General features: G+C 40.6%; 1 protein-coding gene across 2 annotated transcripts in view; it reads right to left on the bottom strand.

The window, feature by feature from the left end:
- SCFD1 (sec1 family domain containing 1) overlaps positions 1-13,687 on the bottom strand; it is a 142,744-nt gene that overhangs the window by 122,454 nt on the left and 6,603 nt on the right. The gene's annotated exons all lie outside the window — the stretch shown is intronic.

Genomic DNA, 13,687 nt, shown 5'->3' with positions numbered 1-13,687 from the left:
TAGTCACTCTCAAAACTAATGCTTAACAATTTCCAAGACTGTAAAGAAAATTTAGTAATTTAAGTATCTCATGCATTTCCTCACATTGTGAAAGTGTTAAAACTGACACCTCTGATGAGTAGTAAGTATTCCAACTGGGTCTTCTAACTCAGAATTAGTTTTAGAGTTAAGGCAAATAAAAGAGACACTTCAACTAATAGGTGTTTTCCACTACTACATCAATAATTCTTAATGGAGTAAGAAATTGCTAATGAGAGGATGAAACATGCTGTCATACAAAAACATGGTTTGTTTGAATGCCAGCAATTCCTTTAGAAAAGCTAAAAATCTTCCTGCTCCAGTTACAAAAGGCTGGATGTTATATCCTTCAAAAATCTTCCTTCCTTACACCTCAATATATCTGTATTATTAATCTTGTGATAGAGAAGTGATGGGTAGGGAAAGAATCTGACACAAATCTACACCCCAGAAATCCTCAAGTTATTTAATTCAAATGCTGAACATAGGCACTAGAAAGAATAAACAAGTAGAGCTTATGCAAAGGGCAATAAGAAGATGACTACAAATAAACAGGAAGGAAGAGGAAAATGAGGGGACACACTAAAGCTTAAATTATAAATCATTTTTCAGATGACTTTAATCACCTTTAGAGTTAACCCAAAGGACTTACCAGGACTCATGAGAGTTTTCAAAACATCCCAAACTGTAACCAAGTTGGTCTGTTCTTGATTCTTACAAAGAGAGAAGTATAAACTGACTATAATCTAACAAGTTTAGACCTAATCAACTGTATTATAATCTCTTTGAAGAAAAAGAAACAGTGAGCATGAGGTTTAGAATGAAGGAGCTCAAAGAATAGGAATTTTAAAAGATTCTCCAGCATTTCTCAAAAGAAAAAGATTATAGATTGCTTTCTGGTCCAATTAACATTTTTACTGAGTTTTATATATCATAAATTAATGAAATGGCATTCTGGGTTACAGATCACTCTCTCATTAGTTGGTTAAAATGGACCAGTATCCCTAAGTCTGAGTAACCTTAAGAAAGCTTGCAAGATCAAAATTCTGGATTTGTAAAGCTAAGGAACAAAACTTCAACTGGAGTGAAGACCTATCAGTGAGGCCCCACCTAAGAAATCAGCTGAATTCTCTAGATAAATATTATTATCACTGCCTGTGTCATTCCATAAAATATTTATCAAAGAGGATTCATATTTTCTCCCATTCTGCAGGTTGTCTTTTCATTTTGTTGATGGTTTCCTTGGCTGTGAAAAAGCTTTTAAGTTTGATTAGGTCCCATTTGGTAATTTTTAAATTTCCTTTGCCTTGGGAGATTGATAAGAAAATACTGCTATGATTTATGTCAGAGAATGTTTTGCTTATATTCTCTTCTAGGAGTTTTATGGTGTCATGTCTTACATTTAGGTCTTTAAACCATTTTGAACTTATTTTTGTATATGGTATGAGGGAATGTTATAATTTCACTGATTTACATGTACCTGTCCATCACGTGTTGAAGACACTGTCTTTTCTCCATTGTATGTTCTTGCCTTCTTTTTCACAGATTAATTGACCGTAGGTGTGTGGGTATCTTTCTGGGCTCTCTATTCTGATCCATTGATCTATTTGTCTGTTTTTGTGCCAATACCATGCTGTTAGATTACTGTAACTTTGTAGTATTGTCTGAAGTCTGGGAGGGTTACACCTCCAGCTCTGTTCTTTCTTCTCAGGATTGCTTTGGCAATTCTGGGTTTTTTGTGGTTCCATATAAATTTTAGGATTATTAGTTCTGTGAAAAATGTTATGAGAGAAAATATTTGCAAATAATGCGACCAACAATGGGTTAATATCCAAAATATACTAACAGCTTATACAACTCAATATCAAAAACACCAACAACTCAATCAAAAAATGGGCAAAAGATCTAAATAGACATCTCTCCAAAGAAGACATACAGATGGCAAACAGGCACATGAAAAGATGCTCAACACCACTAATCATTAGAGAAATGCATATCAAAACTACAATGGTGTATCGCCTCACATTGGTCAGAATGCCTATCATCATAAAGTCGACAAATAAATGCTGCAGAGAGTGTGGAGAAAACGGAACCCTCTTACACTGCTGGTGGTAATGTAAACTGGTACAGCCACTATGGAAAACAGTACAGAGGTTCCTTAAAAAACTAAAAATAGAGCTACAATATGATCCAGGATTCCCACTCCTGGGTATATATCTGGAAAAGATGAAAACTCTAATTTGAAAAGATATATGTACCCCAATGTTCATAGCAGCATTATTTACAATAAACAAGATGTGGAAAAAACCCAAGTGCCCATAAACAGATGACTGGTTTAAGAGGATGTGGTATGAGGAGAAACAAGAAGAACTACAATCCTGCAGCCTGTGGAACAAAAACCACATTCACAGAAAGACAGACAAAATGAAAAGGCAGAGGGCTATGTACCAGATGAAGGAACAAGATAAAACCCCAGGGGGGACCTTGAAGATGGCGGAAGAGTAAGACGCGGAGATCGCCTTCCTCCCCACGGATACACCAGAAATACATCCACACGTGGAACAACTCCTACAGAACTCCTACTGAAGGCTGGCAGAAGACCTCAGACCTCCCAAAAGGCAAGAAACTCCCCACGTAACTGGGTAGGGCAAAAGAAAAAACAGAGACAAAAGAATAAGGACGGCACCTGCACCAGTGGGAGGGAGCTGTGAAGGAGGAAAAGTTTCCACACACTAGGAAGCCCCTCCGCGGGCGGAGACTGCGGGAGGCAGAGGGGGGAGTTTCGGGACCGCGGAGTAGTGCACAGCGACGGGTGCGGAGGGCAAAGCGGGGAGATTCCTGCACAGAAGATCGGTGCCGACCAGCACTCACCAACCCGAGAGGCTTGCTGCTCACCCACCGGGGCGGGCGGGGCTGCGAGCTGAGGCTAAGGTTTTGGTTTTGGACGGAGCTCAGGGAGAGGACTGGGGTTGGCGGCTTGAACATAGCCTGAAGGGGTTAGTGCACCACGACTAGCCGGGAGGGAGTTCGGGGAAAAGCCTGCACCGGCCGAAGAGGCAAGAGACTTTTTCTTCCCTCTTTGTCTCCTGGTGCGCGAGGAGAGGGGTCTAAGAGCGCTGCTTAAAGGAACTCCAGAGACGGGCGCGAGCCGCAGCTAAAAGCGCGAACCCCAGAGACGGGCGCGAGCCGCGGCTGAGGGCGCGAGCCCCCGAGACGGGCGCGAGCCGCGGCTGAAAGCGCAAACCCCAGAGACGGGCGCGAGCCGCGGCTGAGGGCGCGAGCCCCCGAGACGGGCGCAAGCCGCGGCTGAAAGCGCAAACCCCAGAGACGGGCGCGAGCCGCGGCTAAAACCGCGGACCCCAGAGACGGGCGGGAGACGCTAAGGCTGCTGCTGCCGCCACCAAGGGGCCTGTGTGCGAGCACAGGTCACTCTCCACACCCCTCTTCCGCGGAGCCTGTGCAGCCCGCCACTGCCAAGTTCCCGGGATCCAGGGACAACTTCCCCGGGAGTACGCACGGCGGGTCTCAGGCTGGTGCAACGTCACGCCGGCCTCTGCCGCAACGTCACGCTGCCTCTGCAGCTGCAGGCCCGCCCCGCACGTAGTGCCCCTCCTACCCCCATCCCCCAACCCCCGGCCTGAGTGAGCCGGAGGCCCCGAATCAGCGGCTCCTTTAACCCCGTCCTGGCTGAGCGAAAAAACAGACGCCCTCCAGCGACCTACAAGCAGAGGCAGGGCCAAATCCAAAGCTGAGCTCCTGTGAGCTGTGAAAACAAAGAAGAGAAAGGGAAATCTCTCCCAGCAGCCACAGAAGCAGCGGATTAAAGCTCCACAATCAACTTGATATACCCTGCATCTGTGGAATACCTGAATAGACAAGGAATGATCCCAAATTGAAGAGGTGGAATTTAGGAGCGAAATCTATGATTTTTTTCCCTTTTCCTCTTTTTGTGAAGGTGTACGTGTATGCTCCTGTGTGACATCTAGTCTGTATACTCTAGCTTCCACCATTTGTCCTAGGGCTCTATCCGTCCATGACTTTTTTTTAAAAATTCTTTTTCTTAATAATTAAGTTTACTTGTAATAACTTTATTATACTTTACCTTCGTTCTTTCTTTCTTTCCTTCCTTCCCTCCCTCCTTTAGACAACGAATCACCCCAAATTGAGGAGGTGGTCTCAGGGAGCAGGATTTATGATTTTTCCCCCTTTACCTCTTTTTGTGAAGGTGTATGTGTATGCTTCTGTGTAAGATTTTCTCTGTATAGCTTTGCTTCCAACATTTGTCCTAAGGTTCTATCCGTCCCTTTTTTTTTTTTCTAAATATTTTTTAATTCAATAACTATATTATACTTTATTTTATTTTTACTGTATCATCTTTCTTTCTGTCTTTTTTTCCTTCTTTCCCTCCTTCCTTCCTTCCTCCCTCCCTCCCTCCCTCCCTTTCTTTCCTTCTTTGCTTCTTTCTTCCTTCCTTCCTTTCCTCCTTTCCTTCTTTCTTTCCTCATACTTCTACTAATTCTCTCTACTTTTTCTCCCTTTTATTCTGAGCCGTGTGGATGAAAGGCTCTTGGTGCTCCAGCCAGGAGTCAGGGCTCTGCCTCTGAGGTAGGAGAGCCAACTTCAGGTCACTGGTCAACAAGAGACCTCCCAGCTCCACATAATATTAAACAGCGGAAATCTCCCAGAGACCTCCATCTTAACACCAGCACCCAGCTTCACTCAACGACCAGCAAGCCACAGTGCTGGACAACCTATGCCAAACAACTAGCAAAACAGGAACACAACCCCACCCATTAGCAGAGAGGCTGCCTAAAATCATAATAAGGCCACAGACACCCCAAAACACACCACCAGACGTGAACCTGCCCACTAGAGAGACAAGATCCAGCCTCATCCAGCACAACACAGGCACTAGTCCCCTCCACCAGGAAGCCTACACAACCCACTGAAACAACCTTAGCCACTGGAGACAGACATCAAAAACAACGGGAACTACGAACCTGCAGCCTGCAAAAAGGAGACCCCAAACACAGTAAGATAAGCAAAATGAGAAGACAGAAAAACACACAGCAGATGAAGGAGCAAGATAAAAACCCACCAGACCTAACAAATGAAGAGGAAATAGGCAATCTACCTGAAAAAGAATTCAGAATAATGATAGTAAGGATGATCCGAAATCTTGGAAGTAGAATGGACAAAATGCAAGAAACAGTTAACAAGGACCTACAAGAACTAAAGATGAAACAAGCAACGATGAACAATGCAATAAATGAAATTAAAATCACTCTAGATAGGATCAATAGCAGAATAACTGAGGCAGAAGAACGGATAAGTGACCTGGAAGATAAAGTAGTGGAAATAACTACTGCAGAGCAGAATAAAGAAAAAAGAATGAAAAGAACTGAGGACAGTCTCAGAGACCTCTGGGACAACATGAAACGCACCAACATTCGAATTATAGGGGTTCCAGAAGAAGAAGAAAGAAAGAAAGGGACTGAGAAAATATTTGAAGAGATTATAGTTGAAAACTTCCCTAATATGGGAAAGGAAATAGTTAATCAAGTCCAGGAAGCACAGAGGGTCCCATACAGGATAAATACAAGGAGAAACACGCCAAGACACATATTAATCAAACTGTCAAAAATTAAATACAAAGAAAGCATATTAAAAGCAGCAAGGGAAAAACAACAAATAACACACAAGGGAATCCCCATAAGGTTAACAGCTGATCTTTCAGCAGAAACTCTGCAAGACAGAAGGGACTGGCAGGACATATTTAAAGTCATGAAGGAGAAAAACCTACAGCCAAGATTACTCTACTCAGCAAGGATCTCATTCAGACTTGATGGAGAAATTAAAACCTTTACAGACAAGCAAAAGCTGAGAGAGTTCAGCACCACCAAACCAGCTTTACAACAAATGCTAAAGGAACTTCTCTAGGCAAGAAACACAAGAGAAGGAAAAGACCTATAATAACGAACCCAAAACAATTAAGAAAATGGGAATAGGAACATACATATTGATAATTACCGTAAATGTAAATGGATTAAATGCTCCCACCAAAAGACACAGACAGGCTGAATGGATACAAAAACAAGACCCATATATATGCTATCTACCAGAGACCCACTTCAGACCTAGAGACACATACAGACTGAAAGTGAGGGGATGGAAAAATATATTCCATGCAAATGGAAACCAAAAGAAAGCTGGAGTAGCAATTCTCATATCAGACACAATAGACTTTAAAATAAGGACTATTAAAAGGGATAAAGAAGGACACTACATAATGATCAAGGGATCGATCCAAGAAGAAGATATAACAATTGTAAATATTTATGCACCCAACATAGGAGCACCTCAATACATAAGGCAAATACTAACAACCATAAAAGGGGAGATCAACAGTAACACATTCATAGTAGGGGACTTTAACACCCCACTTTCACCCATGGACAGGTCATCCAAAATGAAAATAAATAAGGAAACACAAGCTTTAAATGATACATTAAACAAGATGGACTTAATTGATATTTATAGGACACTCCATCCAAAAACAACAGAATACACATTTTTCTCAAGTGCTCATGGAACATTCTCCAGGATAGATCATATCTTGGTTCACAAATCAAGCCTTGGTAAATTTAAGAAAACTGAAATTGTATCAAGTATCTTTTCCGACCACAACGCCATGAGACTAGATATCAATTACAGGAAAAGATCTTTAAAAAATACAAACACATGGAGGCTAAACAATACACTACTTAATAATGAAGTGATCACTGAAGAAATCAAAGGGGAAATCAAAAAATACCTAGAAACAAATGACAATGGAGACACAACGACCCAAAACCTATGGGATGCAGCAAAAGCAGTTCTAAGGGGGAAGTTTATAGCAATACAAGCCCACCTTAAGAAGCAGGAAACATCTCGAATAAACAACCTAACCTTGCACCTCAAGCAATTAGAGAAAGAAGAACAAAAAAACCCCAAAGCTAGCAGAAGGAAAGAAATCATAAAAATCAGATCAGAAATAAATGAAAAAGAAATGAAGGAAACAATAGCAAAGATCAATAAAACTAAAAGCTGGTTCTTTGAGAAGATAAACAAAATAGATAAACCACTAGCCAGACTCATCAAGAAAAAAAGGGAGAAGACTCAAATCAATAGAATTAGAAATGAAAAAGGAGAAGTAACAACTGACACTGCAGAAATAAAAAAAATCATGAGAGATTACTACAAGCAACTCTATGCCAATAAAATGGACAATCTGGAAGAAATGGACAAATTCTTAGAAATGCACAACCTGCCAAGACTGAATCAGGAAGAAATAGAAAATATGAACAGACCAATCACAAGCACTGAAATTGAAACTGTGATTAAAAACCTTCCAACAAACAAAAGCCCAGGACCAGATGGCTTCACAGGTGAATTCTATCAAACGTTTAGAGAAGAGCTAACACCTATCCTTCTCAAACTCTTCCAAAATATAGCAGAGGGAGGAACACTCCCAAATTCCTTCTACGAAGCCACCATCACCTTGATACCAAAACCAGACAAGGATGTCACAAAGAAAGAAAACTACAGGCCAATATCACTGATGAACATAGATGCAAAAATCCTCAACAAAATACTAGCAAACAGAATCCAACAGCACATTAAAAGGATCATACACCATGATCAAGTGGGGTTTATTCCAGGAATGCAAGGATTCTTCAATATACGCAAATCTATCAATGTGATAAACCATATTAACAAATTGAAGGAGAAAAACCATATGATCATCTCAATAGATGCAGAGAAAGCTTTCGACAAAATTCAACACCCATTTATGATAAAAACCCTCCAGAAAGTAGGCATAGAGGGAACTTTCCTAAACATAATAAAAGCCATATATGACAAGCCCACAGCAAACATCATCCTCAATGGTGAAAAACTGAAAGCATTTCCACTAAGATCAGGAACAAGACAAGGTTGCCCACTCTCACCACTCTTATTCAACATAGTTTTGGAAGTTTTAGCCACAGCAATCAGAGAAGAAAAGGAAATAAAAGGAATCCAAATCGGAAAAGAAGAAGTAAAGCTGTCACTGTTTGCAGATGACATGATACTATACATAGAGAATCCTAAAGATGCTACCAGAAAACTACTAGAGCTAATCAATGAATTTGGTAAAGTAGCAGGATACAAAATTAATGCACAGAAATCTCTGGCATTCCTATATACTAATGATGAAAAATCTGAAAGTGAAATCAAGAAAACACTCCCATTTACCATTGCAACAAAAAGAATAAAATATCTAGGAATAAACCTACCTAAGGATACGAAAGACCTGTATGCAGAAAATTATAAGACACTGATGAAAGAAATTAAAGATGATACAAATAGATGGAGAGATATACCATGTTCTTGGATGGGAAGAATCAACATTGTGAAAATGACTCTACTACCCAAAGCAATCTACAGATTCAATGCAATCCCTATCAAACTACCACTGGCATTTTTCACAGAACTAGAACAAAAAATTTTGCAATTTGTATGGAAACACAAAAGACCCCGAATAGCCAAAGCAATCTTTAGAACGAAAAAAGGAGCTGGAGGAATAAGGCTCCCTGACTTCAGACTATATTACAAAGCAACAGTAATCAAGACAGTATGGTACTGGCACAAAAACAGAAAGATAGATCAGTGGAACAGGATAGAAAGCCCAGAGATAAACCCACGCACATATGGACACCTTATCTTTGATAAAGGAGGCAGGAATGTACAGTGGAGAAAGGACAGCCTCTTCAATAAATGGTGCTGGGAAAACTGGACAGGTACATGTAAAAGTATGAGATTAGATCACTCCCTAACACCATACACAAAAATAAGCTCAAAATGGATTAAAGACCTAAATGTAAGGCCAGAAACTATCAAACTCTTAGAAGAAAACATAGGAAGAACACTCTATGACATAAATCACAGCAAGATCCTTTCTGACCCACCTCCTAGAGTAATGGAAATAAAAACAAAAATAAACAAATGGGACCTAATGAAACTTCAAAGCTTTTGCACAGCAAAGGAAACCATAACCAAGACCAAAAGACAACCCTCAGAATGGGAGAAAACATTTGCAAATGAAGCAACTGACAAAGGATTAATCTCCAAAATTTACAAGCAGCTCATGCAGCTCAATAACAAAAATACAAACAACCCCATCCAAAAATGGGCAGAAGACCTAAATAGACATTTCTCCAAAGAAGATATACAGAATGCCAACAAACACATGAAAGAATGCTCAACATCATTAATCATTAGAGAAATGCAAATCAAAACTACAATGAGATATCATCTCACACCAGTCAGAATGGCCATCATCAAAAAATCAAGAAACAATAAATGCTGGAGAGGGTGTGGAGAAAAGGGGACACTCTTGCACTGCTGGTGGGAATGTGAATTGGTTCAGCCACTGTGGAGAACAGTATGGAGGTTCCTTAAAAAACTACAAATAGAATTACCATATGACCCAGCAATCCCACTACTTGGCATATACCCTGAGAAAACCAAAATTCAAAGAGAGTCATGTACCAAAATGTTCATTGCAGCTCTATTTACAATAGCCAGGACATGGAAACAACCTAAGCGCCCATCATCGGATGAATGGATAAAGAAGATGTGGCACATATACACAATGGAATATTACTCAGCCTTAAAAAGAAATGAAATTGAGCTATTTGTAATGAGATGGATAGACCTAGAATCTGTCATACAGAGTGAAGTAAGTCAGAAAGAAAAAGACAAATACCGTATGCTAACACATATATATGGAATTTAAGGGAAAAAAAATGTCATGAAGAACCTAGGGGTAAGATAGGAATAAAGACGCAGACCTACTGGAGAACGGACTTAAGGATATGGGGAGGGGGAAGGGTGAGTTTTGACAGGGCGAGAGAGAGTCATGGACATATACACACTAACAAACGTAGTAAGGTAGATAGCTGGGGGGAAGCAGCCGCAAGGCACAGGGATATTAGCTCGGTGCTTTGTGACAGCCTGGAAGGGTGGGAAGGGGAGAGTGGGAGGGAGGGAGACGCAAGAGGGAAGACATATGGGAACATATGTATATGTATAGCTGATTCACTTTGTTGTGAATCAGAAACTAACACACCATTGTAAAGCAATTATACCCCAATAAAGATGTTTAAAAAAAAAAAAAAAAAAAAAAAAAACCCCAGAAAAACAATAAATGAAGTGGAGATAGGCAACCTGCCAGAAAAAGAATTCCGAACGATAGTGAAGATGATCTAGGACCTCAGAAAAAGAACGGAGGCAAAGATCAAGATGATGCAAAAAATGTTTAACAAAGACCTAGAAGAATTAAAGAACAAACAAACAGAGATGAACAATATGATAATTGAAATGAAAAATACACTAGAAGGAATCAAGCAGAATAACTGAGGCAGAAGAATGGATAAGTGACCTGAAAGAATGGTGGAATTCACAGCCACAGAACAAAATTAAGAAAACGAATGAAAAGAAATGAAGACAGCATAAGAGACCTCTGGGACAACATTGAACACAACAACATTCACATTATAGGGGTTCCAGAAGGAGAAGAGAGAGAGAAAGGACGCGAGAAAATATTTGAAGAGATTATAGTCAAAAACATTCCCTAACATGGGAAAGGAAATAGCCACCCAAGTCCAGGAAGCACAGAGTCCCAGGCAGGACAAACCCAAGAAGAAACATGCTGAGACACATAGTAATCAAATTGGCAAAAATTAAAGGCAAAGAAAAATTATTGAAAGCAACAAGGGAAAAACGACAAATAACATACAAGGGAACTCCCATAAGGTTAACAGCTGATTTCTTAGCAGAAATTCTACAAGCCAGAAGCGAGTGGCACGATATATTTAAAGTGATGAAAGGGAAGAACCTACAACCAAGATTACTCAACCCAGCAAGGATCTCATTCAGATTCGAAGGAGAAATCAAAAGCTCTACAGCAGCCATCGCTCATGGGCCCAGCCACCCCGCGGCATGTGGGATCCTCCTGGACTGGGGCTCAAACCCACGTCCCCTGCATCGGCAGGCGGACTCCCAACCACTGCGCCACCAGGGAAGCTGTGACAGGGCGAGAGAGAGGCATGGACATATATACACTAACAAATGTAAGGTAGATAGCTAGTGGGAAGCAGCCGCATGGCACAGGGATTTTGGCTCGGTGCTTTGTGACCGCCTGGAGGGGTGGGATAGGGAGGGTGGGAGGGACGGAGACGCAAGAGGGAAGAGATATGGGAACACATGTGTATGTATAACTGATTCACTTTGTTATAAAGCAGAAACTAACACACCATTGTAAAGCAATTATATCCCAATAAAGATGTTAAAAAAAAAAAAGCTCTACAGACAAGCAAAACCTACAAGAATTCAGCACCACAAAACCAGCTCTACAACAAATGCTAAAGGAACTTCTCTGAGTGGGAAACACAAGAGAAGAAAAGGACCTACAAAACCCAAAACAATTAAGAAAAGAGTAATAGGAACATATGTATCGATAATTACCTTAAATGTGAATGGATTAAATATTCGAACCAAAAGACACAGGTTTGCTGAATGGATACAAAAACAAGACCCATATGTACGCTATCTACAAGAGACCCACTTCAGACCTAGGGACACATATAGACTGAAAGTGAGGGGATGGAAAACGATATCCCATACAAATGGAGATCAAAAGAAAGCTAGAGTAGCAATACTCATATCAGACAAAATAGACTTTAAAATAGAGAATGTTGGGGCTTCCCTGGTGGGGCAGTGGTTCAGAGTCCGCCTGCCGATGCAGGGACACGGGTTCGTGCCCCGGTCCAAGAAGATCCCACATGCCGTGGAGCAGCTGGGCCCATGAGCCATGGCAGCTGAGCCTGTGCGTCCGGAGCCTGTGCTCCGCAACGGGAGAGGCAACAACAGTGAGAGGCCCGCGTACCGTAAAAAAAAAAAAAAAAAAAAAAAAAGTTACAAGAGACAAAGAAGGATACTACATAATGATCAAGGGATCAAGAAGAGATAACAATTAGAAATACATATGCACCCAACATAGGAGCACCTCAATACATAAGGCAAATGCTAACAGCTATACAAGAGGAAATCAACAGTAACACAATAATAGTGGGGGACTTCAATACCTCACTTACACCAATGGACAGATCATCCAGACAGAAAATTAATAAGGAAACACAAAGCTTTAAATAACACAATAGACCACATAGACTTAATTGATATCTGTAGGACATTCCATCAGAAAACAGCAGACTACACTTTCTTCTCAAGTGCACATGGAACATTCTCCAAGATAGATCACATCTTGGTTCACAAATCAAGCCTTGGTAAATTTAAGAAAATTGAAATCATATCAAGCATCTTTTCTGACCACAATGCTATGAGATTAGAAATGAATTACAGGGGAAAAAAAAAACCCTGTAAAAATCAAAAACACATGGAGGCCAAACAATACATTACTAAATAACCAAGATATCACTGAAGAAATCAAAGAGGAAATCAAGAAATACCTAGAGACAAAAGACAGCAAAAACATGACGATCCAAAACCTATGGGATGTAGCAAGAGCAGTTCTAAGAGGGAAGTTTATAGCAATACAATCCTACCTCAAGAAACAAGACAAATCTCAAATAAACAATCTAACCTTACACCTAAAGGAACTATAGAAAGAAAAACAAACAAAACTCAAAGTTAGTAGAAGGAAAGAAATCATAAAGATCAAAGCAGAAATAAATGGAATAGAAACAAAGAAAACAGTATCAAAGATCAATAAAATTAAAAGCTGGTTCTTTGAGAAGATAAACGAAATTGACAAATCTTTAGCCAAACTCATCAAGGAAAAGAGAGAGAGGACTCAAATCAATAAAATTAGAAATGAAAAGGGAGAAATTACAATGGACACCGCAGAAATACAAAGCATCTCAGGAGACTACTACAAGGAACTCTATGCCAATAAAATGGACAACCTGAAAGGAATGGCCCAATTCTTAGAAAGGTAACCTTCCAAGACCAAAGCAGGAAGAAATAGAAAACATGAACAGACCAATCACAAGTAATGAAATTGAAACTGTGATTAAAAATCTTCCAACAAACAAAAGTCCAGGACCAGATGGCTTCACAGGGGAATTCTATCAAACATTTAGAGAAGAGCTAACACCTATCCTTCTCAAACTCTTCAAAAAACTGCAGAGGAAGGAACATTACAAAACTCATTCTATGAGGTCATCATCACCCTGATAGCAAAACCAGACAAAGATACCACAAAAAGAGAAAATTACAGACCAATATCAGTGATGAATATAGACGCAAAAATCCTCAACAAAATACTAGCAAACAGGGCTTTGCTGGTGGTGCAGTGGTTGAGAGTCTGCCTGCCGATGCAGGGGACACTGGTTCGTGCCCCGGTCTGGGAAGATCCCACATGCCGCGGCGCGGCTGGGCCCGTGAGCCATGGCCGCTGAGCCTGCAAGTCCGGAGCCTGTGCTCCGCAACGGAAGAGGCCACAACAGTGAGAGGCCCGCGTACCGCAAGAAAAAAAAAAAAAACTAGCAAACAAAATCCAACAACACATTAAAAGGATCATACACCATGATCAAATAGGATTTAGCCCAGGGATGCAAGGATTCTT

This window comes from Phocoena sinus, chromosome 2 (genome assembly GCF_008692025.1).
Source record: "Phocoena sinus isolate mPhoSin1 chromosome 2, mPhoSin1.pri, whole genome shotgun sequence".
Classification (NCBI taxonomy): domain Eukaryota; kingdom Metazoa; phylum Chordata; class Mammalia; order Artiodactyla; family Phocoenidae; genus Phocoena; species Phocoena sinus.
This window is presented reverse-complemented; position numbering and strand designations above follow the sequence as displayed.